The following is a 24474-nucleotide window of genomic DNA, read 5'->3' as shown; positions in this document are numbered from 1 at the left end:
CGAGCCCCGAGCTCCGGGTCCGCTCCCCCTTATATCCCCCCAGGCGTGGCTAGGCCCCGCCTCCGGCCACGCCCTCTCGTGGAACCTTCCAGCAGGTTACACGAGAGGGCGTGGCCAGAGGCATGACTAGGCCCCGCCTCCGGCCACGCCCTCTCGTGGAACCTTCCAGCAGGTTCCACGAGAGGGCGTGGCCAGAGGCGTGGCTAGGCCCCGCCTCCGGCCACGCCCTCTCGTGGAACCTTCCAGCAGGTTACACGAGAGGGCGTGGCCAGAAGCGTGACTAGGCCCCGCCTCTGGCCACGCCCTCTCGTGGAACCTTCGAGCAGGTTCCACGAGAGGGCGTGGCCAGAGGCGTGGCTAGGCCCCGCCTCCGGCCACGCCCTCTCGTGGAACCTTTCGAGCAGGTTACTGGAGTAACTCGGCTAGCCCCACCTGTTGCCTTTGCCCCAGATGCGCCTCCTTCCCTGATTGGTTGTTACCTCTGTGGCCGTACCCGTGAAGCCCTTGCCAGGCCAGCGGGTGTCACCCTGTCATGTCAGCAGGTGTCACCCTGTCATGTCAGCAGGTGTCACCCTGTGATGTCAGCAGGTGTCACCCTGTGATGTCAGCAGGTGTCACCTTGTCATTACACTTTAATGAAAACTGACAACAGAATCCTTGAAGAAAAAACTAATTCAGGTGTTTGACATGTCAACGCCATTTCGTTTTGAAAATGTAGCGGAGAAAAATATATATTGTTCACATCGCATTCTGTTTTGTCAATAATCTCTGTAACGTGCGCCTGCTCTGCAAGCCATGCATTAACCCCTTTCTGTCTCAATTTAATTCCCAGCATGCAATTCTCCAAGCCTCAGATTTTATAACATATTTCGCACAACTTTAATCCTGGTAAATATATTATTTTCTTTAAAAACACAAGCATTATATTTAATCTATTGCATGGCTAAAGTATTCTAAGTAAAAATATAAATTGTATTAAACCAATATTAGATCATCGCTATGATAAATATATTTCTACCCTACAATATACAAATCTACATTGTGCTAATGTTTCAATTCTACTTTTATTAACTTACAAATATAGTGTCTAGGACACATTTTCAAAGAAATATTTTCATGTACCCAGACAATATTTGCACGTGCCCACATTAAAAAAAACTTGCAGACTGCATACGTAACTACGACAACAGAATCCTTGAAGAAAAAACGAATTCAGGTGTTTGACATTTCGTTTTGTGCGGGAGAAAAATATATATTGTTCACATCGCATTCTGATGTCAAAACATTTGATTCTTTATCAAATTGAAAAACCCTTGAACAACTTTGCTGCACACGGAGATGTCCGTGCACCGCCTCGTTTCCACAGCCTCTATCCCAGTGCCATTTGTATTTCATGCACATACCGCTGTTAAGAGTTTGATGTTTTATTGATTTTCAGTTTTGGTGTTTTTTTGCTGTAATGTTTTTTTGTTACTTTTTGTGGAAATAAAGTCCTGAAAAGTCTCTTCCTCTCTCTCTCTCTCCACTCTCTCGGCCGAGTCTCTGCCACTTTTGGTTCTGAGTGTCGCATGCTTGGGATCCTTCTTTCCCTCCTCTGTGGATTTAATTTGATTTGCTGATTTACACGTCAACATATTTCAGACTTTTTCCTAATCATTACCAACGTTTCCATGGCCATGCACTTTAGAGTAACTTATTACCTTTTACCACAGCATCATAATATAATTTTCCTGGATCATCGCCTTCATAGCTTTGATCAATCACCAATGGTTTACTGGTTCGTTTTTGTATTTACTTATGCCACCGTCTTTCCCCGTGGGACCATGTGGCGTGAAGTTGTGTCGCACATAAACAGAATCGGTGCACATCACGATTTTCCGTACTCGACTGTCAGTTGCCATCCCCGGGGCAATATGCACATTTGTCGACTCGGCGAATCGATTTGATTTCGGGGCCCCGTTGGGTCACCCTTTTTGTGCTTTTGCGTGAGCCGGATTTCAACGCAATTCCCGATCCGCTGTGGTGCCACGGTCTCGGAGCAACTCTGCCATTGCCTCGACTCCCCCGTGCCCCCCCACACCGAGCACGCACCTGCAGCGTGCGCACGTAGCGTCCTGGCGGGTGATTGCCCGGCACGACGGGTTTTCATCCGAAGGGTCTCTGGGATGAAAGTCCCGCGGTTTCCCGGTGCCAGGAGAATGGCCGACCCTCGCGGAGCGAGTCACATTGCGGCGCCCCTGAGTTGGCTTCAAATTGTTTGGGCGCGCGAAGGTTCGCCGGGTCGGCGGCGACGAGTCGCACGCGACGCTCCCCGCCTTCTCGAGCCGCTCGCGGAATCCGTGCGACGCCGGCGAGCGCCGCTACGAGGCGGCGATAGGCAAAGTTCCCTTACGTCTTCGTCCCTCCGACTCTCACGGCGTCCGCGCGACGCCGTGAGCACGGCCGCGAGGTGCGTGACGGGGCGTGCGAGCATTTGCGGACTTGGGTAGCGGTAGGCCTAGGGTCGGCTCGTAGAATATTCCCTCCGGGCGGTGCGGGGTTTGCGCCACGAATAAAAGTTAGCAGAGTCTTATAACTGAAGACACTTTGGATTTTCAATCAAAATTTACAAATAATCCACTCTACCATGAACATGCTACATTCCAGCTAGAGTATAGTAGTATATTACTGTAAAGTAGTATGGTGTATAGCACAGATATTTTGTACAAACCCAGTGAGATGGGAGTGCTGCTTTGATGCATTACGCTTGGATCCGATCTCATGGGTTCAATTCAGGCTAACCCCTAAGGGTACAATTTTATTTTTACAGTTTCAATCGGACCAAGTACCTGGGGAGGTTTATCCCAAGTCAACATGGCTTAAAATCTGCCATGCTGAAATAAAATAGCTGGACGTTATTGCTTCTGACGTGAGTGCAGGACTCGCTATCCATGCCAAGGTGCGGAGGCTCATTTGGGCGACCAAAGGAATTCCGAATGCATGTTACAATAACGTTAATTTCAGATGACTGGATTCATTGGTAGAGTGCTCCAACTTGGGCAGAGATATCTGGCTGGAAAGTGATGTGGTTAAAACGTTTGTCTCGCAGTGTTAAAGGTTGCAATTTCAAAATACAGTTTGGGCATCAGAGCTCAATAAATTGAGTACTACTCTGTGTGAGGTTAACAGGAGTCATCCAATGGAGAGACTGGGCTACGCCATATACATGTGGAATTTATATCAGTTGACAGGTTAAACGTACTCTTTGTCCTTTTTGGTCACTTTATTATTATAGGCTAGTGGTGTTTGTGTGTTTTAATCACAGAGATGGGGGCGGGCATTGCACCTCGCTACACCCATCCACTGCTGACGGTAGAGGTTGTGTCTGTGTGTACACACAGACACAGTGTAAACACACACAGTGTACACACACACACACATTGTACACACACACAGTGTAAACACACACAGTGTACACACACACAGATTGTACACACACAGAGTGTACACACACAGTGTACACACACAGTGTACACACACACACACAGTGTACACACACACAGTGTACACACACACACTGTACACACACAGTGTACACACACACAGTGTACACAGACACAGTGTACACACACAGGGTACACACACACACTGTACACAGACAGTGTACACACACACAGTGTAAACACACATAGAGTGTACACACACAGTGTACACACACACAGTGTACACGCACAGTGTAAACACACACAGTATAAACACACACAGAGTGTACACACACACACAGTGTAAACACAGTGTACACACACAGTGTACACACACAGAGTATACATACACAGTGTACACACTGTGTACACACACACAGAGTATACACAGTGTACACACACACAGTGTACACACACAGACACAGTGTACACACACACAGTGTACGTGTACACACAAAGTGTACACACACAGTGTACACACACACAGTGTACACACAGTGTACACACAGTGTACACACACAGTGTACACACACAGTGTACACACACACACACAGTGTACACACACATACAGTGTACACACAGTGTACACACACACAGTGTACACACACACACACAGTGTACACACACTGTGTACACACACACAGTGTACACACACACACAGTATACACACAGTGTACACACACACAGTGTACACACACACACACAGTGTACACACACACAGTGTACACACACACACACATAGTGTACACATACACACTGTGTACACACACAGTGTACACACAATAATGTCCACGTTGTTGTTGTAGCTGAGCCCACGCACCCAAGGGAGGGAGCAATGAAAATGAATCTAAATCAACTTAAACTCCAATCCCGCTCTGTGACGTCACCACTCTGCATTACTTCATCGGCGTGAAACGCCAGGGGGAGGTGTACCTCGATAGTGACGTCATGTCTTCAAGGTATTCCACCCCGCTCTTGAGCGTGACGTCACCTCCGCTTGGGTCACTGCCGTTATCGTTCCAGTGCCAATCCTTATTTGGGCAAAGCTACGCCCAGTGACTGGCGGCTCATTAACATAATGTTTTAAAGCCGTCGCGAGTTTATTGCGACGGGTTCAGCACCTATATATCGAATTGTACATTAACATAATTTATTTATACTCTAATTTATTTATTTACGGAGAAGTTCATTGTGGGAGGAGCGTGTCCCGTTTCCCGGAAGTGACGTCATGTCACCTGCTACCGCGTGACGTCACGAGGTAACAGGCAGCTATCGCTTCCTGCACTGAAATCCGAGGTGAGAAATTCTCATTGCGATTGTGGTTGTTGTGGTGGTGGTTGTTGTTGTTTACCAAGGTAGAGCCTCTCTCTCTCGTAGGGATGTCAGTTGAGTAGCAGCGAGCATGGGAATCGATGTCCAGGTTGGAACTTTACAACGCGGGGCCTAGCCACGCGGGGCCTTGCCTCCTACCCTCGCCTGATTGCATTCACTTTAATTATCTCGCTTAAGTTGAATTTGTCTTCACCCGGCTCGCCACTTTGTAACTTTGTTTTATTGTAAATATTCACGCAGTTTTTATTTTCTTTTGTTAGCAGGCCAAGCCCGCTTGAGCTGCTATACCGCTCTTGTTATCAGAAGCGACCTGCCCACAACAACACAAGGTGAGGCTTTGTCAACGTGTGTGAATGTTTTGACTTAAAACTTTGGTGACTGCAGGAATTAATTTTCTTGGTTCTTTCGGTAAAGTGACGTAGATATAAAATAAAATAAAAATAACATAATAAAAATGAATTAAATAAAATTGTAAATAAAGCAAAAAAACTCACGTCGTTTTGATCGCAACACAAGTGGTCTTTATTTAATGTAATTGTATTATCTGTTATTGTTATTTTCTATCTACGTAACTTTACCGAAATCAACAAGAATACGTGTGTCAATGTCTATCGGTCAAAGACGCTATACGGAGAGACGCGCAAACTCCAAATATACAGCAGGCGTCAGGGTCGGGATCGAACCCACGACTTCCTGTATACCAGGTGAGGTAGTTAACATCTCACCACGGAGAGAGACACGCACACTCCAGTTAGCCTCGGCTATGTTCGTTGATCCTCAATTACTTGGTGGAGTGAGGAAGCATTCATGCCAAGCAGATGAAGGTGGCCAGGCATGATTCTAGACACGCCACCGCCTGTTTACCCAGTGACATTGTACAGTTTGTGTTTGCAGTAACGTCTATTAACTCTGTTGAATACGGAGGTTATAGCGTAACAATAGTTTACTTTTGTTTTCCTCTGGAACTCTTTGTAAGAATGGAAACGGGAAGTTAACACAGCACACACATTCAGCTGAAGTCGGAACTGTTCATCCCAGCATTTAAGGACATCTGAGCCTGGATTCACACCTCTAAGTTGCGATTGAACGTTAATTTATGCATTTATGCATAACACAAATAGTATTATTTTAAACACCCTTTGCTATGTCAGCTGAATTTAGCTTTCATAAATATTCCTTTTGAAGCCAGACAGCTGAAATTGTGTGCTCGGAGTTTTGGGTGAACATTCATTTTGAAGATACGAGGGCTTCCAGACATGTTTATAACCATTTGCCCTCTCATTGTGTGCCATAACAGCCCGTGTGATGAATTTGGGACACTTTTCCACTATATCATGAATATATGAATAAGTATAGACGTGTAAGTCACGTGTTACTGTGTATATATGCTTTCCTCTGTGCCTCGATACTGACGTGTAGATTGTGTGGATATTCTTTTTTTATGTCTGCAGCTGACGCTTCCTCTGCAGAATTGGTCTGATGGAGCAAAGGCAGTCAGCGCAGCTCGGTACGACAAGTCAACAATGCGACCAGCGTGCATACGGCACGGACCGGACTGGAAATTTGACACGGCACCAGAGAACTCACACGGGAGAGAAACCCTTCAAATGTACTGTGTGTAACAAGGCATTTGCATGGCCATCAGTTTTTCAGAACCACCAGAGAACACACACGGGAGAGAAACCCTTCAGGTGCACGATGTGCGGGATGGCGTTTACACAGTCATGTAATCTTGTAACACACCAGAGAACACACACGGGAGAGAAACCCTTCAAGTGCAGTGTGTGTGGGAAGGCATTTTCACATTTATCTACTCTTAAAAAACACCAGAGAACACACACAGGAGAGAAACCCTTCAAGTGCAGTGTGTGTGGGAAGGCGTTTGCACGTTCATCTGCTCTTAAAAAACACCAGAGAACACACACGGGAGAGAAACCCTTCAAGTGCAGTGTGTGTGGGAAGGGATTTCCAAATTTATCTAATCTTCAAAGGCACCAGAGTACACACACGGGAGAGAAACCCTTCATGTGCAGTGTGTGTGGGAAGGGATTTCCAAATGTATCTAATCTTCAAAGACACCAGAGAACACACACGGGAGAGAAACCTTTCAACTGCAGTGTGTGTGGGAAGGCATTTTCAGATTCATATAATCTTCAAGGACACCAGAAAAGACACACGGGAGAGAAACCCTTCAAGTGCATTGTGTGTGGGAAGGCATTTTCACAGTCATCTGCTCTTAAAACACACCAGAGAACACGCACGGGAGAGAAACCCTGCAGGTGCACTGTGTGTGGGAAGACATTTTCAGATCCATCTGCTCTTAAAACACACCAGAGTACACACACGGGAGAGAAACCCTTCAAGTGCAGTGTGTGCGGGAAGGCATTTGCACATTCATCAAATCTTCAAGTACACCAGAGAACACAGAAGCATCAGAAGATCCACAAGGAGTGCAGTCTGAAATCAGCTTGTGAAAGTCAAAGTTCCGCAATGAGCCCATCCCTCATGAAACACGAACCAGAAGAAAATCCCAGCTTGGACACTTTTAAAGGTATCGAGGTGAAATGTGAAGAGGTGATGGTGAAATGTGAAGAAGTGATGGTGAAGAGGGAAGAAGTGATGGTGAAGAGCGAAGAAGTGAAGGTAAAATGTGAAGATGAAGATTCAAATCCAAAATGGGACCTTCACATCGATGGAGGCAATGTAAAGCAGGAGGAGAATTCTGACTGTGAGGCAGAGCGAGGCAACTCCCAGCAGTTTGTGGAAGTGGAGGTGTGGGTGGACTTCCTCCGAGACAATACAAAGTCAAGTGGAGACCCGGTAGATGTGTAAGCTTGAGATGATGTCGCTCCAATAGATGCACCTTTGTCAAAGGCCTTCAATGACAAGAACGTGAAGTTGGACACTCAGTTGCTAGGTTCAACCTGCAGAGTAAGGGCGGCCAGTCTTTGCGGACCTGTGGGTTGGGTAGATCTCTAACCAGGAGCGAGAGACAATAAGCTCCCAAGCATTCACTATGTTATAATAATTGCATTTACACGGTGCTTGCTTAATCGCCTCAGCAACTCGGAGTTTTGTGTCGTACCTCGTCTGAAACACTCGAAGAGCATCCCCAAGTAGCAGCTGCCCCTGTGCGGCACAAGGTGGTGGCCCTGCATCGGCCTGCATGTGGACAAGAGCCTGTCAGTAGGGGGCGATGATTGATGTGTCATCCTAGTTGTGTAGTTTGTAGGCAATCTTGATTCCAAGCTTTCGTGACTGCAGGAATCCACACTCTTGAGTTATTTCGGTAAAGTCACCACGTGGGTAGAAACATAACAGACCACGGCGTTTAGATCACAACACAAGCAATCGTCATCAGGTGGGACAACCACAGCAAGAAGAAGACGCTGAAGTAGTAGGCGCCTACTCCAGCAGTTTCTTCTTCTTGCTGCTGTGCTTGTCCCACCTGATGACGATTGCTTGTGTTGCCATCGAAACGCCGTCATCTATTATTTGTAGCGTATTTAGAATTTGCTACATTTTGACCCAGACGCCAGCATGCAATGGCCTACTCGTTTTGAATGATGCAACAATAGTACGGTGTACATACACTGTTAAGCAGACGGTGCGTATTTGTAAAATAACTTCTTGTTAATACGATGTAACGTGATGCAGTCAATTTCGCTGCAGTAATTCAATTTTGTTAATATGCCCGTCAATAATTTAGAATGAATACTTGTCTGATTGTGCGCGTGCATATAACATTTTGTCTGAGGGTCACACATTGAATAAGTGATGTTAGGACAAAGAGTGTATGTGTTTGGAAGTAACCTATACAGAGAACTCAGGTGAGACCCGTTGTTCTTGTGATGCAGGTCAAAGGGTACTTTTGTGTTTCACGAAGCGTCTGCTTCTGAAGCAACTCATTGTCTTTGAAATTGGTAGCACGCTCGGATCATTCATCAGTTACAAGTCACACCATTTAAAAGTTACACGTATAGGAGGAGGTACATTCTCTACAACACGAATTGTAGTTTTATCTTACGTGTTGACGTAGATTTTGTCTAGCTAGGACTAGAAATGCTCCTTGCTGATTGACGTCTGGATGTTCGTTACCTATCAGTTGAAGCAAACCCCACTGCTGTTGTTGAGACGCTGTGCACCAATAATGGTCCAACACATTGACGGCCTTCAGGCCAGGAAAGTCACAACATTTGCACACGAAGGACGCATTCACGCAAGTACCCCATGCTCCGTTTTGAAGCTTTAACATGAAACATCTTTGAATTGTGTTGTGTTTTGAATTAGATAATTTTATTTCCTCATTAAAAGCTTGTATCAATTTACATCTGGAAGACTTCATTGAAAAGGACATTTCGTGTGAATTTTCTCTCGTCATTAAGTGGATGGCCTTGCCGGGGGTTCGGTTCAATGCGGACAAAGTGTACACACACACACAGTGTACACACAGTGTAGACACACACACAGTGTACACACAATGTGCACACACACAGTGACAGTGACACAACAACAACCGCCATTCGCCACTAAGTGGTGGTGACGTCACGACGCTTGTGCCAGGCACAGTGACACACACAGTGTACACACACACAGTGTATACACAATAATGTCCACGTTGTTGCTGAGCTCACACACCCAAGGGAGGGAGCAATAGAAAATGAATCTAAATCAACTTAAACTCCAACTCTGTGACGTCACCACTCTGCATTACCTCATCGGCGTGAAACGCCAGGGTGAGGTGTACCTCGCTAGTGACGTCAGGTCACCAAGGTATTCACCCCTCGCCCGTCCACCGCGCGCTTGAGCATGACGTCCCCTCCGCCTGGGTCACTGCCGATATCGTTCCAGTGGCAATCCTTATTTGGGCAAAGCTACGCCCAGTGACTGGCGGCTCATTAACATAATGTATCCGTTAAAGCCGTCGCGAGTTTATTGTGACGGGTTCGGCGCTCACGCTCCCATCCCTCGCAGTTTGGGCCGGCCTCATTAACATAATTTATTCAGTTAGAGAGCCGCTTGTGGGAGGGAAGTGATGTCATACTACTTCCTGCTGTTGCGAGGCAACAGGAAGCTGCCGTGTGCGCGCTTGCACTGAAATCCGAGGTGAGAAATTCTCATCGTTGTGGTGGTGGTGGTTGTTGTTGTTTACCAAGGTAGAGCCTCGCTCTCTCTCTCGTAGGGATGTCAGTTGAGTAGCAGCGAGCATGGGAATCGATGTCCAGGTTGGAACTTTACAACGCGGGGCCTAGCCACGCGGGGCCTTGCCTCCTGCCCTCGCCTGATCGCGTTCACTTTAATTATCTCGCTTAAGTTTAATTTGTCTTCACCCGGCTCGCCACTTTGTAACTTTGTTTTATTGTAAATATTCACGCAGTTTTAATTTTTTTGTTAGCAGGCCAAGCCCGCTTGAGCTGCTATACCGCTCTTGTTATCAGAAGCGACCTGCCCACAACAACACAAGGTGAGGCTTTGTCAACGTGTGTGAATGTTTCGACTTAAAACTTTGGTGACTGCAGGAATTAATATTCTTGGTTCTTTCGGTAAAGTCACGTAGATAGAAAGTAAACTAAAAATGACAATAAAAATAAATAAATTGTAAATAAAGCAAAACAACTCACGTCGTTTTGATCGCAACACAAGTAATATTTATTTAATGTAATTGTATTATCTGTTATTGTTATTTTCTATCTTCGTAACTTTACCGAAAGAAACAAGAATACGTGTGTCAATGTCTATCGGTCAAAGACACTCAGCGGAGAGACGCGCAAACTCCAAATATACAGCAGGCGTCAGGGTCGGGATCGAACCCACGACTTCCTGTATACCAGGTGAGGTAGTTAACATTTCACCACGGAGAGACACACGCAAACTCCAGTTAGCCTCGGATATGTTCGTTGATCCTCAATTAATTACTTGGTTTAGTGAGGAAGCATTCATGCCAAGCAGATGAAGGTGGCCAGGCGTGATTCTAGACACGTCACCGCCTGTTTACCCAGTGACAGTGTACAGTTTGTGTTTGCAGTAACGTCTATTAACTCTGTTGAATATGGATGTTATATCATAGCAGTAGTTTACATTTGTTTTCCTCTGGAACTCTTTATAAGAATGGAAACAGGAGGTGAACACAGCACGCACATTCAGCTGAAGTCGGAACTGTTCATCCCAGCATTTAAGGACATCTGAGCCTGGATTCACACCTCTAAGTTGCGATTGAACGTTAATTTATGCATTTATGCATAACACAAATAGTATTGATTTCAACACCCTTTGCTATGTCTGCTGAATTTAGCTCTCATAAATATTCCTTTTGTAGCCAGACAGCTGAAATTGTGTGCTCGGAGTTTTTGGTGAACATTCATTTTGAAGATACGAGGGCTTCCAGGCATGTTTATAACCATTTGCCCTCTCATTGTGTGCCATAACAGCCCGTGTGATGAATTTGGGAAACGTTTTTACTACATCATGAATATATGAATATAAACGTGTAAGTCACATGTGACTATATATGCATTCCTCTGTGCCTCGATACTGATGTGTAGATGGTGTGGATATAATTTTATTCTGTCTGCAGCTGACGCTTCCTCCGCAGAATTGGTCTGATGGAGCAAATGCACTCAGCGCAGCTCGGTATGACAAGTCAACAATGCGACCAGCGTGCATACAGCACGGATCGGACTGGAAATTTGACACAGCACCAGAGAACTCACACAGGAGAGAAACCCTTCAAGTGCACTGTGTGTGACAAGGCATTTGCATGGCCATCAGTTCTTGAGACCCACCAGAGAACACACACAGGAGAGAAACCCTTCAAGTGCACTGTGTGTGGGAAGGCAATTTCACGGTCATCTGCTCTTAAAAGACACCAGATAACACACACGGGAGAGAAACCCTTCAAGTGCAGTGTGTGTGGGAAGGTATTTTCACGGTCATCTGCTCTTAAAAGACACCAGAGAACACACAGGAGAGAAACCCTTCAAGTGCAGTATGTGTGGGGAGGCATTTTCACAGTCATCTGTTCTTAAAACACACCAGAGAACACACACAGGAGAGAAACCCTTCAAGTGCACTGTGTGTGGGAAGGCGTTTGCACAGTCATCAAATCTTAAAGTACACCAGAAAACACACACAGGAGAGAAACCTTTCAGGTGCATTCTGTGCGGGATGGCGTTTGCAGTTTCATCAAATCTTCAAGTACACCAGAGAACACAGAAGCATCAGAATATCTGCAAGGAGTGGAGTCTGAAATCAGCTTGTGAAAGTCAAAGTTCCACAATGAGCCCATCCCTCATGATACAAGAACCCGAGGAAAATCCCAGCTTTGACATTGTAAAGGAACCGAGGTGAAATATGAAGAGGTGAAGGTGAAATGTGAAGAAGTGATGGTGAAGAGCAAAGAAGTGAAGGTAAAATGTGAAGATGAAGATTCAAATCCAAAACGGGACCTTCACATCGATGGAGGCAACGCGAAGCAGGAGAATTCTGACTGTGAGGCAGAGTGAGGCAACTCCCAGCAGTTTGTGGAAGTGGAGGTGTGGGTGGACTTCCTCCGAGACAATACAAAGTCAAGTGGAGACCCGGTAGATGTGTAAGCTTGAGACAATGTCGCTACAATAGATGCACCTTTGTCACAGGCCTTTAGTGACAAGAATGTGAAGTTGAACACTCAATTCCTAGGTTCAACCTGCAGAGTAAGAACGAGTGGCCAGTCTTTGTGGACCTGTGGGTTGGGGAGATCTCTGACCAGGAGTGAGAGCCAATACGCCCCCAAGCATTCGCTATGTTATAATAATTGCTTTTACACGGTGCTTGCTTAACCGCCTCGGCAACTCGGAGTTTTGTATCTCGTCTGAAACACTCGAAGAGCATTCCCAAGTAGCAGCTGCCCCTGTGTGGCACAGGGTGGTGGCCCTGCACCGGCCTGCATTTATTATTTTTTCCGCCTGAGGATGACCGCTTGTGTTACGATCGAAACGTCGTGCTCTATTATTATTTTGTCTACCGACGTGACTTTACTGAAAGAACCAAAGAGTATGTGAACAAGAGTCTGTCAGTAGGGGGCGATGATTGATGTTTCATCTCAGTTGTGTAATTTGTCGCTAATGTTTAGAATTCGCCAGCATGCAATGGCCTCGTTTTGAATGACACAGTAGCATGTTTTACATCCACTGTTAAGCAGACGGTGCATATTTTTTTTTCAAATAGCTTCTTAATCAGATGTTATCTGATGGAGTATATTTCACTGCAGTAATTACATTTTCCTAAAATGTCTGTCAATATTTCAGAATGAACACTTGTCTTATTTTGTGTGTACATGCATCACTTTATTTTTTTATAAGGGTCAAACATTGAATAAGTGATGTTAGGACAAAGTGTGTGTGTGTTGTGGAAGTAACCTGTACAGAGAACTCAGGTGAGACCCGTTGTTCTTGTGATACAGGTCAAAGGGTACTTTTGTGTTTCAGGAAGCATCTGGAGCAACTCATTGTCTTTGACATAGGAAGCACACTCGGATCATTCATTAGTTACAAGGCATACCACCTTAAAGTTACACGTAGAAGAGATACATTCTCTACAACACGAATTATAATTTTGTCTTACGTGTTGACGTAGATTTTGTCGAACTTGGACTAGAAATGCTCCTTGCTGATTAACGTCTGGATGTTCACAACCATGGCTTGAAGCAAGCCCCACTGCTGTTGAGACATTGTCCACCAAAACCGGTCCACAGTTGGCTTGCACACACAGTGTACACACACATAGTGTACACACACACAGTGTACACACACAGTGTACACACACACTGTACCCACAGTGTACACACACAGTGTACACACAGTGTACACAGTGTACACACAGTGTACACACACACATAGTGTACACACACACAGTGTACACACAGTGTACACACACACTGTACACACACAGTGTACACACAGTTTACACACACACAGTGTACACACACACAGTGTATACACAATAATGTCCACGTTGTTGTAGCTGGGCCCACGCACCCAAGGGAGGGAGCAATGTAAAATGAATCTAAATCAACTTAAACTCCAACCCCGCTCTGTGACGTCACCACTCAGCATTACTTCATCGGCGTGAAACGCCAGGGAGAGGTGTACCTCGCTAGTGACGTCATGTCACCAAGGTATTCACACTCCCCCAACCCCGTCCACGGCGCTCTTGAGCGTGACGTCACCTCCGCTTGGGTCACTGCCGATATCAATCCAGTGGCAATCCTTATTTGGGCAAAGGTAAGCCCAGTGACTGGCGGCTCATTAACATAATGTATCCATTGAAGCCGTCAAGAGTTTATTGCGACGGGTTTAGCAGCCACGCCCCCATCCCTCCACATATGGGCTGGCCTCATTAACATAATTTATTCAGTTACAGAGCTGCTCATTGTGGGAGGGGCGTGTCTCTTACCCCGGAAGTGACGTCATGTTACGTACTTACCCGCGTGATGTCGCGAGGTAACAGGAGGCTGCCGATCCGCGCTTGCACTGAAATCCGAGGTGAGAAATTCTCATGGTGGTCGTGGTGGTTGTTGTTTACCAAGGTAGAGTCTCTCTCTCTCAGGGATGTCAGTTGAGTAGCAGCGAGCATGGGAATCGATGTCCAGGTTGGAACTTTACAACGCGGGGCCTAGCCACGCGGGGCCTTGACTCCTGATTGCGTTCGCTTTAATAATCTCGCTTAAGTTTAATTTGTCTTCACCTGGCTCGCCACTTTGTAACTTTGTTTTATTGTAAATATTCACGCAGTTTTTATTTTCGTTCTTTTGTTACCAGGCCAAGCCCGCTTGAGCTGCTATACCGCTCTTGTTATCAGAAGCGACCTGCCCACAACAACACAAGGTGAGGCTTTGTCAACGTGTGTGAATGTTTTGACTTAAAACTTTTGTGACTGCAGGAATTAATATTCTTGGTTAAATTCGGTAAAGTCACGTAGATAGAAAATAAAATTAAAATAACAGATAATAAATTAAAAGAAAAATAAAAAAATTGAAAATGAAGCAAAAAACCCACGACGTTTCGATCGCAACACAAGTGGTCTTTATCTTATTAAATTTAATCTGTTATTTTTATTTTCTATCTACGTGACTTTACTGAAAGAACCAACAATACGTGCGTCAATTTCTATCGGTCAAAGACGCTAAGCGTGTGCCGCTGTTGACTCTGAATGTGTGGAGGGGAACACCTTCACCACGGGGAGAGAGAGACAGACACGGATATCCTCGGCTATGTTGATGATCCTCGATTCATTATTTGGTGGAGTGAGGCAGAATTAATGCTGAGCAGATGAAGGTGGCCAGGCATGGTGCTGGTCACACCACCACCTGTTTACTCATGGCAGTGTGTGACAGTGTCAAGTTTGTGTTTGCAGTAAAGTCTATTAACTCTGTTGAACACGGAGGTTATATCAAAACAATAGTTTATTTTTGTTTACCTCTGGAACTCTTTGTAAGAATGGAAACAGGAGGTGAACACAGCACACACATGCAGCTGAAGTCGGAACTGTTCATCCCAGCATTCAAGTACATATGAGCCTGGATTCACACCTCTAAGTTGCGATTGAACGTTAATTTATGCATTTCTGCATAACACAAATAGTATTGTTCTCAACACCCTTTGCTATGTCAGCTGAATTTAGCTTTCATAAATAATCCTTTTGTAGCCAGACAGCCGAAATTGTGTGCTCGGAGTTTTGAGTTAACATTCATCTTGATGATATGAAGGCTTCCAGGCATATTTATGACATTTCCCCTCTCATTGTGTGCCATAACAGCCCGTGGAGAGAAACCCTTCAGGTGCACTCTGTGCGTGAAGGCGTTTGCACCTTCATCAAATCTGATGAATTTGGGAAACTTTTTCACTACATCATGAATATATTAATAAGTATAGACGTGTAAGTCACGTGTGCATTCCTCTGTGCCTGACGTGTAGATGGTGTGGATATTCTTTTTTTATGTCTGCAGCTGACGCTTCCTCTGCAGAATTGGTCTGATGGAGCAAAGGCACTCAGCGCAGCTCGGTACGACAAGTCAACAATGCGACCAGCGTGCATACAGCACGGACCGGACTGGAAATCTGACAATTCACCAGAGAACTCACACAGGAGAGAAACCCTTCAAATGTACTGTGTGTAACAAGGCATTTGCATGGCCATCAGTTTTTCAGAACCACCAGAGAACACACACGGGAGTGAAACCCTTAAGGTGCACGATGTGCGGGATGGCGTTTACACAGTCATGTAATCTTGTAACACACCAGAGAACACACACGGGAGAGAAACCCTTCAAGTGCAGTGTTTGTGGGAAGACATTTTCAGGTTCATTTGTTCTTAAAACACACCAGAGAACACACACGGGAGAGACACCCTTCAAGTGCAGTGTGTGTGGGAAGACATTTTCATGGTCATCTGCTCTTAAAAAACACCAGAGAACACACACAGGAGAGAAACCCTTCAAGTGTACTCTGTGCGGAAAGGCGTTTTCAGATTCATGTCATCTTGTAACACACCAGAGAACACACACGGGAGAGAAACCCTTCAAGTGCAGTGTGTGTGGGAAGGCATTTGCACAGTCATCTGCTCTTGTAGAACACCAGAGAACACACACGGGAGAGAAACCCTTCAAGTGCAGTGTGTGCGTGAAAGCATTTGCACAGTCATCGGCGCTTGTAAAACACCAGAGAACACACACGGGAGAGAAACCCTTCAAGTGCAGTGTTTGTGGGAAGGCATTTTCATGGTCATCTGCTCTTAAAAAACACCAGAGAACACACACGGGAGAGAAACCTTTCAGGTGCACTCTGTGCGGGAAGGCGTTTGCACGTTCATCAAATCTTGAAGTACACCAGATAACACACACGAGAGAGAAACCCTTCAAGTGCAGTGTGTGCGTGAAGGCGTTTGCACATTCATCTGATCTTGTAAAACACCAGAGAACACACACAGGAGAGAAACCCTTCAAGTGCAGTGTGTGCGTGAAGGCGTTTGCACATTCATCTGCTCTTGTAGTACACCAGAGAACACACACGGGAGAGAAACCCTTCAAGTGTACTCTGTGCGGGAAGCCGTTTGCAGATTCATCAAATCTTCAAGTACACCAGAGAGCACAGAAGCATCAGAAAATCCACAAGGAGTGCAGTCTGAAATCAGCTTGTGAAAGTCAAAGTGCCGCAATGAACCCATCCCTCATGAAACACGAACCGGAAGAAAATCCCAGCTTGGACACTTTTAAAGGTATCGAGGTGAAATATGAAGAGGTGATGGTGAAATGTGAAGAAGTGATGAGCGAAGAAGTGAAGGTAAAATGTGAAGATGAAGATCCAAAATGGGACCTTCACATCGTGAAGCAGGAGGAGAATTCTGACTGAGGCAGAGTGAGGCAACTCCCAGCAGTTTGTGGAAGTGGAGGTGTATGTGAACTTGCTCATAGACAATACAAAGTCAAGTGGAGACCCAGTAGATGTGTAAGCCAGAGACGATGTTGCTTCAATAGATGCACCTTTGTCACAGGCCTTTAATGAGAAGAATGTGAAGTTGAACACTTTGTGGGCCCATGGGTTGGGTAGATCTTTAACCAGGAGCGAGAGACAATAAGCCCCCAAGCATTCACTATGTTATCATAATAATTGCTTTTACATGGTGCTTGCTTAACCGCCTCAGCAACTCGGAGTTTTGTGCCGTATCTCGTCTGAAACACTCGAAGAGCATCCCCAAGTAGCTGCCCCTGTGTGGCATAAGGTGGTGGCCCTGCACCGGCCTGCATGTGGACAAGAGCCTGTCCGTAGGGGGCGATGATTGATGTGTCATCTCAGTTGTGTAGTTTGTAGGTAATGTTTAGAATTTGCTAAATTTTCACTTAGACGCCAGCATGCAATGGCCTACTCGTTTTGAATGACACAATAGTATGTTTTACATACACTCTGAAGCAGACTGCAACTTTTTAAAAAAGTTTCTTGTTAATACGATGTAACGTGATGCAGTATATTTCACTGCAGTAATCCAATTTTGTTAATATGCCTGTCAATTTAGAATGTATACTTGTCTGGTTTTGTGCATACTTGTAACATTTGATCTGTAAGGGTCAAACATTGAATAAGTGATGTTAGGACAAAGTGCGTGTGTGTTTGAAAGTAACCTGTACGGAGAACTCAGGTGTGACCCGTTCTTGTGATACAGGTCAAACGGTGTTGTGTTCCACGAAGCATCTGGAGCAACTCATTGTCTTTGAAATAGGTGGCACACTCGGATCATTCATCAGTTACAAGGCATACCACTTAAAAGTTACACGTATAGGAGGAGGTACATTCTCTACAACACGAATTGTAGTTTTGTCTTACGTGGTGAGGCCACGTGATGTGTCGAAGGCTCTCTGCCAGCTCAGGACAGACCCAAGTTGCCATGTGCTCAATAAGATGACTGACAGAGGCACCACTGCACCGACTTGGTGTGGCCGACGCTCCGCTCGTTGTCGTGAGCGTCGCTCATCCGCCCTCCGTTGTTACTGGAGGGCGACTGCCTCCAACTGCCCAGCAACGTGCTTCACGAGCCTCCTCCACAGAGGCCGATCTTGACACCGCTGGTACCAGTCATCGGCAAGCCCACTCAGCTCCACATCCTTCTTGTACAGCATCAGTCCATACATCTTTAAGAGGGTTATCGAAATGCCATGCTACAGACAGATGGGCAGATATGAACGAACAGAGCTAATGCATTAACATCTCAACCTTGGTTGGAAAGCGTTAAAAAGGAATGTCTTATTTGACCTGAACTGCATATTGATTGATTTGAGTTAAGGACAATAAAAAAACTAATACAGAGATCGTGCACTCACATCAGTCTGGGTTAGCGCGTGAGAGGACCTCCTGTAATACTATGATCTTACCAGATACGGAGACAAATTGGCATTAATGCAGATTTGAGGCTATGCGGATGGCTTTGAACCCAAAGCACCCTTCAATGGTAATGCACATAATAGAGACATGCTTTGTTCACTTTTCTAAACCCATGCTTTTAAAATAATCTCAAGCAATTTTCTCTGCCAGTCATTGCCTGATCTTATTGCACACAAACACTCACACACTCACACACACACACAAAGATCCCCCGTACAGCCTTCAACAGACTGCTGGGGCAAGTGCTGTTAGCGAGCACCTATGAAGGATTGCACGGCACACGAGGGGGTGGGTAGCCAGCACCGCGCCCGGCCGCCTTTGTATCCCGAGTGGTGATGCTCACATCACACTGGGTACTCATTTTTAGGCTGAGTCGACCTAGGGAAGGCCCAGGACCGGTTCAGATAATCATCACTGGCGGTGTTGGCCGTGAGCGGGAAACGACTCCGGGTCTCTGGGTTCGTAGCGCAGCGTAGCGCTAACCGCTGCCCTACCGCTCGTACAAAGATACGTTTAAACACGCGCACGTAAATACACATTCTGTTTGACTAACACTTCTTTCAAACCGTACATAGCCAAACATTTCCGTTGTTGAGTTTCTGGATAATGTTTTGGAATTACCACAATTTTGACCGTGACACCAACATGCAATGACCTGTGCGTTGTGAGTGACACAATACTCTGTTTTACATCCGCCGTGAAGCAGAACAGCGCATATTGTGGTGAATGTTACTGGGGTGGCCAGGTGTGCCTGTCGGATTTGAACTTTGAACCTCTGCAACAAATAGAGAATGCGCTACCATATTCCTGGTTCTTTCGGTAAAGTCACGTAGATAGAATACAAAAAATAAACAAAATAAAATAAAAATAAAATTTTAAAAATACGAATAAATAAAAATGATAAAAAAATTAAAATAAATTGATGATAAGATGCCATGGGTCGACTGACTCAGATGACTGGCTAATACACCACCTTTGCCCCCCACTACCCACACACACACAGTGTGTATGTACACACTGTATGTGTACGTACACACATACAGTGTGTACATACACACACACAGTGTGTGTATGTACACACACAATGTCCACGTTGTTGCTGCGTTCACGCACCCAAGGGAGGGGGCAATGGAAAATGAAGCTAAATCAACTTAAACTCCATCCCCGCTCTGCGACGTCACCACTCAGCATGACCTCATCGGCATGAAGTGCCATCGGGAGGTGTACTTTGCTAGCGACGTCATGTCACCAAGGTATTCACACTGCCAACCCCGTCCACAGCGCTCTTGAGCGTGACGTCACCTCCGCTTGGGTCACTGCCGATGTCAATCCAGTGCCAATCCTTATTTGGGCAAAGCTACGCCCAGTGACTGGCGGTTCATTAACATAATGTGTCCGTTGAAGCCGTCGAGTTCAGCAGCCACGCCCCATCCCTCGACATATGGCCAGTTTACATTAACATAATCTATTCAGTTGCCGAGCCAATTATTATGGGAGGGGCGTGTCTCTTACCCCGGAAGTGATGTCATGTTACCTGCTTACATGCAGTCAATTTCGCTGCAGTAATCAATGTTAATTAGAATTAATACTTGTCTGATTGTGCGCGTACATGTAACATTTTGTCTGAGGGTCACACATTGAATAAGTGATGTTAGGACAAAGTGTGTGTGTGTGTTTGGAAGTAACCTGTACAGAGAACTCAGGTGAGACCCGTTGTTCTTGTGATACAGGTCAAAGGGTACTTTTGTGTTTCACGAAGCGTCTGCCTCTGGAGCAAGTCATCGTCTTTGAAATAGGGAGCACGCTCGGATCATTCATCAGTTACAAGGCATACCACTTGAAAGTTACACGTATAGGAGGAGGTACATTCTCTACAACACGAATTGTAGTTTTGTCTTACGTGTTGACGTAGAGTTTGTCTAACTGGGACTAGAAATGCTCCTTGCTGATTGACGTCTGGATGTTCGTACCTATCGGTTGAAGCAAACCCCACTGCTGTTGGGGTCCAACACATTGACAGCCTTCAGGCCAGGAAAGTCACAACATTTGCACACGAAGGACGCATTCACGCAAGTACCCCATGCTCCATTTTGAAGTTTTAAAATGAAGCATCTTTGAATTGTGTTGTGTTTTGAATTGGATGAGTTTATTTCTTCATTAAAAGCTTGTATCAATTTACATCTGGAAGACTTCATTGAAAAGGACATTTCGTGTGAATTTTCTCTCGTCATTAAGTAGATGGCCTTGCCGGGGGTTCGGACACAAAGAGTGTACACAAACAGTGTACACACACAGTGTACACACACACAGTGTACACACACAATGTATACACACTGTACACACACACACTGTACACACACACAGTGTACACACACACAGTGTGCACACACAGTGTACACACAGTTTATACACAGTGTATACACAATGTACACACACACAGTGTACACAGACAGTGTACACACACACAGTGTATACACAGTGTACACACACAGTGACACACAAAGACAAAGATCCCCCGTGTAGCCTTAACAGACTGTAGGGGCAAGTTCTGTTAGCGAGCACCTATGAAGGCCAGAACGGTACACGAGGGGGTGGGTGGCCAGCACCACGCCCGACCGCCTTTGTCTCCCTAGTGGCGATATTTACACACCGCACCAGGTACTCAGTGACACACAGTGACACACACAGTGTATACACATAGTGTACACACACACACGGTGTATACACAATAATGTCCACGTTGCTGAGCTCACACACCCAAGGGAGGGAGCAATGGAAAATGAATCTAAATCAACTTAAACTCCAACTCTGTGACGTCACCACCCAGCATTACCTCATCGGCGTGAAACGCCAGGGGGAGGTGTACCTCGCTAGTGACATCATGTCACCAAGGTATTCACCCCTCCCCCGTCCACCGCGCTCTTGAGCGTGACGTCACCTCCGCCTGGGTCACTGCCGATATCGTTCCAGTGCCAATCCTAATTTGGGCAAAGCTACGCCCAGTGACTGGTGGCTCATTAACATAATGTGTCCGTTAAAGCCGTCGCGAGTTTATTGCGACGGGTTCAGCGCCCACACCCCCATCCCTCCACATATGGGCCGTGCTCATTAACATAATTTATTCAGTTACAGAGCAGCTCTTGGGAGGAAAGTGACGTCATACTACTTTCTGCTGTCAGTAACAGGAAGCTGCCGTGTGCGCGCTTGCACTGAAATCCGAGGTGAGAAATTCTCATAGTTGTGGTGGTGGTCGTTGTGGTGGTGGTGGTTGTTGTTGTTTACCAAGGTAGAGCCTCTCTCTGTCGTAGGGATGTCAGTTGAGTAGCAGCGAGCATGGGAATCGATGTCCAGGTTGGAACTTTACAACGCGGGGCCTAGCCACGCGAGGCCTTGCCTCCTGCCCTCGCCTGATTGCATTCACTTTAATTATCTCGCTTAAGTTTAATTTGTCTTCACCCGGCTCGCCACTTTGTAACTTTGTTTTATTGCAAATATTCACGCAGTTTTTATTTTCTTTTGTTAGCAGGCCAAGCCCGCTTGAGCTGCTATACCGCTCTTGTTATTAGAAGCGACCTGCCCACAACAACACAAGGTGAGGCTTTGTCAACGTGTGTGAATGTTTTGACTTAAAACTTTGGTGACTGCAGGAATTAATATTCTTGGTTCTTTCGGTAAAGTCACGTAGATAGAAAATTAAATTAAAATAACAGGTAATAATTTTTCTTTTTTTAAATGAAGCAATACACCCCACAACGTTTCTATGGCAACATTAATGTTGAAGATGCGAGGCCTTACAGGAATATTTATGACATTTGCCCTCTCATTGCGTGCCATGACAGTGCTGTTTGCACAGTCACACATAGTCACTGTAAGATGATTTTCTTGGTCGTGTTTTTGTTTTTTTGCTTGTTGTGGTTGCACCCGATTCAAGAGCCGAATGGCTCACGGGACTCTAACCAAAATAAATCAAACTGAAAATCAAAAAACTGAAACCGCGTGATGAATTTGGGAAAGTTTTTCACTGCATCTCCAAATATATATAAAAGGCAAAGTTGTGATTGTGTGTGTTGTCTGTTCAAAATGTTTAGCGTACTTCCCGACATGCAACAAACTGGAAATTTACCATGTGGGTACTTTCCAGACTGTACACCGTGCAAACATTATACAAATACACTTTTGTGTTTTTTGGGGGGGGGGAGGGGAGCTCAATAATTTATAGATTTTTTGCACGGCAAGTGAGCTGTGACGTCAAATCTGTCACGTGACCCTCGCATGTGGAAGCGTCACGCATTGTAGTGTAGCGGTTAGCGTTGTCTGTGTGTGTGTCTGTGTGTGTGTGTCTGTGTGTGTGTGTCCGGCAAAACAACCCCCTACCTCCTCGCGGTGCCGGACGGGCAACTCTGTCGTGGACAGTGCTGTGGGGGGAGATCCAATTTTGATTGGCTCCTCCCCTCATGGCATATGTGTCCACCACAGGGGCTAAACGGGGGCTCTGGACGGGTGCGAGGGGCTGGTAACCCCTCCACCTTCAATTAATTACCACGAAACCACGAATTAAACTGAAATATGTAACTAATAAGCTTGTGCCGGAGGCCCCGGGGGGCCAGGCGTCTATGACGTCTCCTGGCCAAACCCCAATTGGCGGAGCCAGGAGATTGAATACCTACCCTCGGGGCTACTCCAGAAACAACGAAAAGCCACTACGGGTGGCCACGTGGAATGTTCGAACGCTCACTGCAGAGGAGAGGCTGCCACTCCTCTGTCGGGAGCTGGACCGGTACCGCCTGGATCTATGCGGCATTCAGGAGGTCCGGTGGACCGGCTCTGGCTCCTGCCACCATGAGGGGTGGACAGTCCTCTACTCGGGGCAGCAGACTGCCAAACAACAGGTTGTGGGTCTTCTTTTGAACAAAAGAATGAAGAGGGCGTGGGAGCGTGGCGGTGAGGTGTGGGAAGCTGTAAGCCCCAGGCTACTTTGGGCTCGCCTTCCCATCAACCGGAGGCGAGGAATGGTGGTCGTGGTTACTTATGCCCCCACCGAAGATGAACATCCGTGGAGGGATGCAGGCAAAGCCGATGAGTCAGATGCCTTCTATGACCTGTCACAGGTGCTGGCTAAAGTGGCCCCTCGGGATAGAGTCATCATGTTGGGTGACTTCAATGCCCGAGTTGGTCATGATACTGGCACCTGGTCTGGAGTGATTGGAGGGCATGGGCCAGATCAGCTCAATAACAACGGTAGGAGGCTGCTAGATTTTTGTGCAGCCCATGGGCTTGTAATTACCAACACGCTGTTCCGGCATCGGCGCATCCACACAACATCATGGATGCATGCCGGGTCCAAGCAAGAACATCTGCTGGACTACATAGTGACGGACCAGCGAATGCGAGGCCATGTCCTTGACACCAGGACCTACCGTGGAGCTGATCTGCCCTCTGACCATCGACTAGTCATCTGTAAGATGCGCCTGCCATTCTTCCACTCCGGTGGTGGGTGTACACCCTGGACCCCATTCCAACATAAAGTGGCCTGGTCTCAGTTATCTGATGAAAGTTGCAAGCGAGAATTTCATCATCGCTTGCGGATGGGATTGGCATCGTCCCCGACTCCTCCTGATGTCGAGGGTAAATGGGCGAGGTTTAGGACTGTGACTCATGCAGCTGCAATGGCTGCTTTGGGTACGCGGTCCAGACCTCCCCAGAGACCCTGGCTGACAGAGGAGGTGTTTAGGATGGTTGAGAAAAAGCGACAGGCCCACTGTCATCGGCTA

This window comes from Petromyzon marinus, unplaced genomic scaffold, assembly GCF_048934315.1.
Source record: "Petromyzon marinus isolate PM22_M1 ecotype Great Lakes invasive population unplaced genomic scaffold, UKy_Petmar_22M1.pri1.0 PM_G_Scaffold_6, whole genome shotgun sequence".
NCBI classification, from domain to species: domain Eukaryota; kingdom Metazoa; phylum Chordata; class Hyperoartia; order Petromyzontiformes; family Petromyzontidae; genus Petromyzon; species Petromyzon marinus.
The sequence above is the reverse complement of the archived record's forward strand: the minus strand, read 5'-3'. Positions refer to the sequence as shown.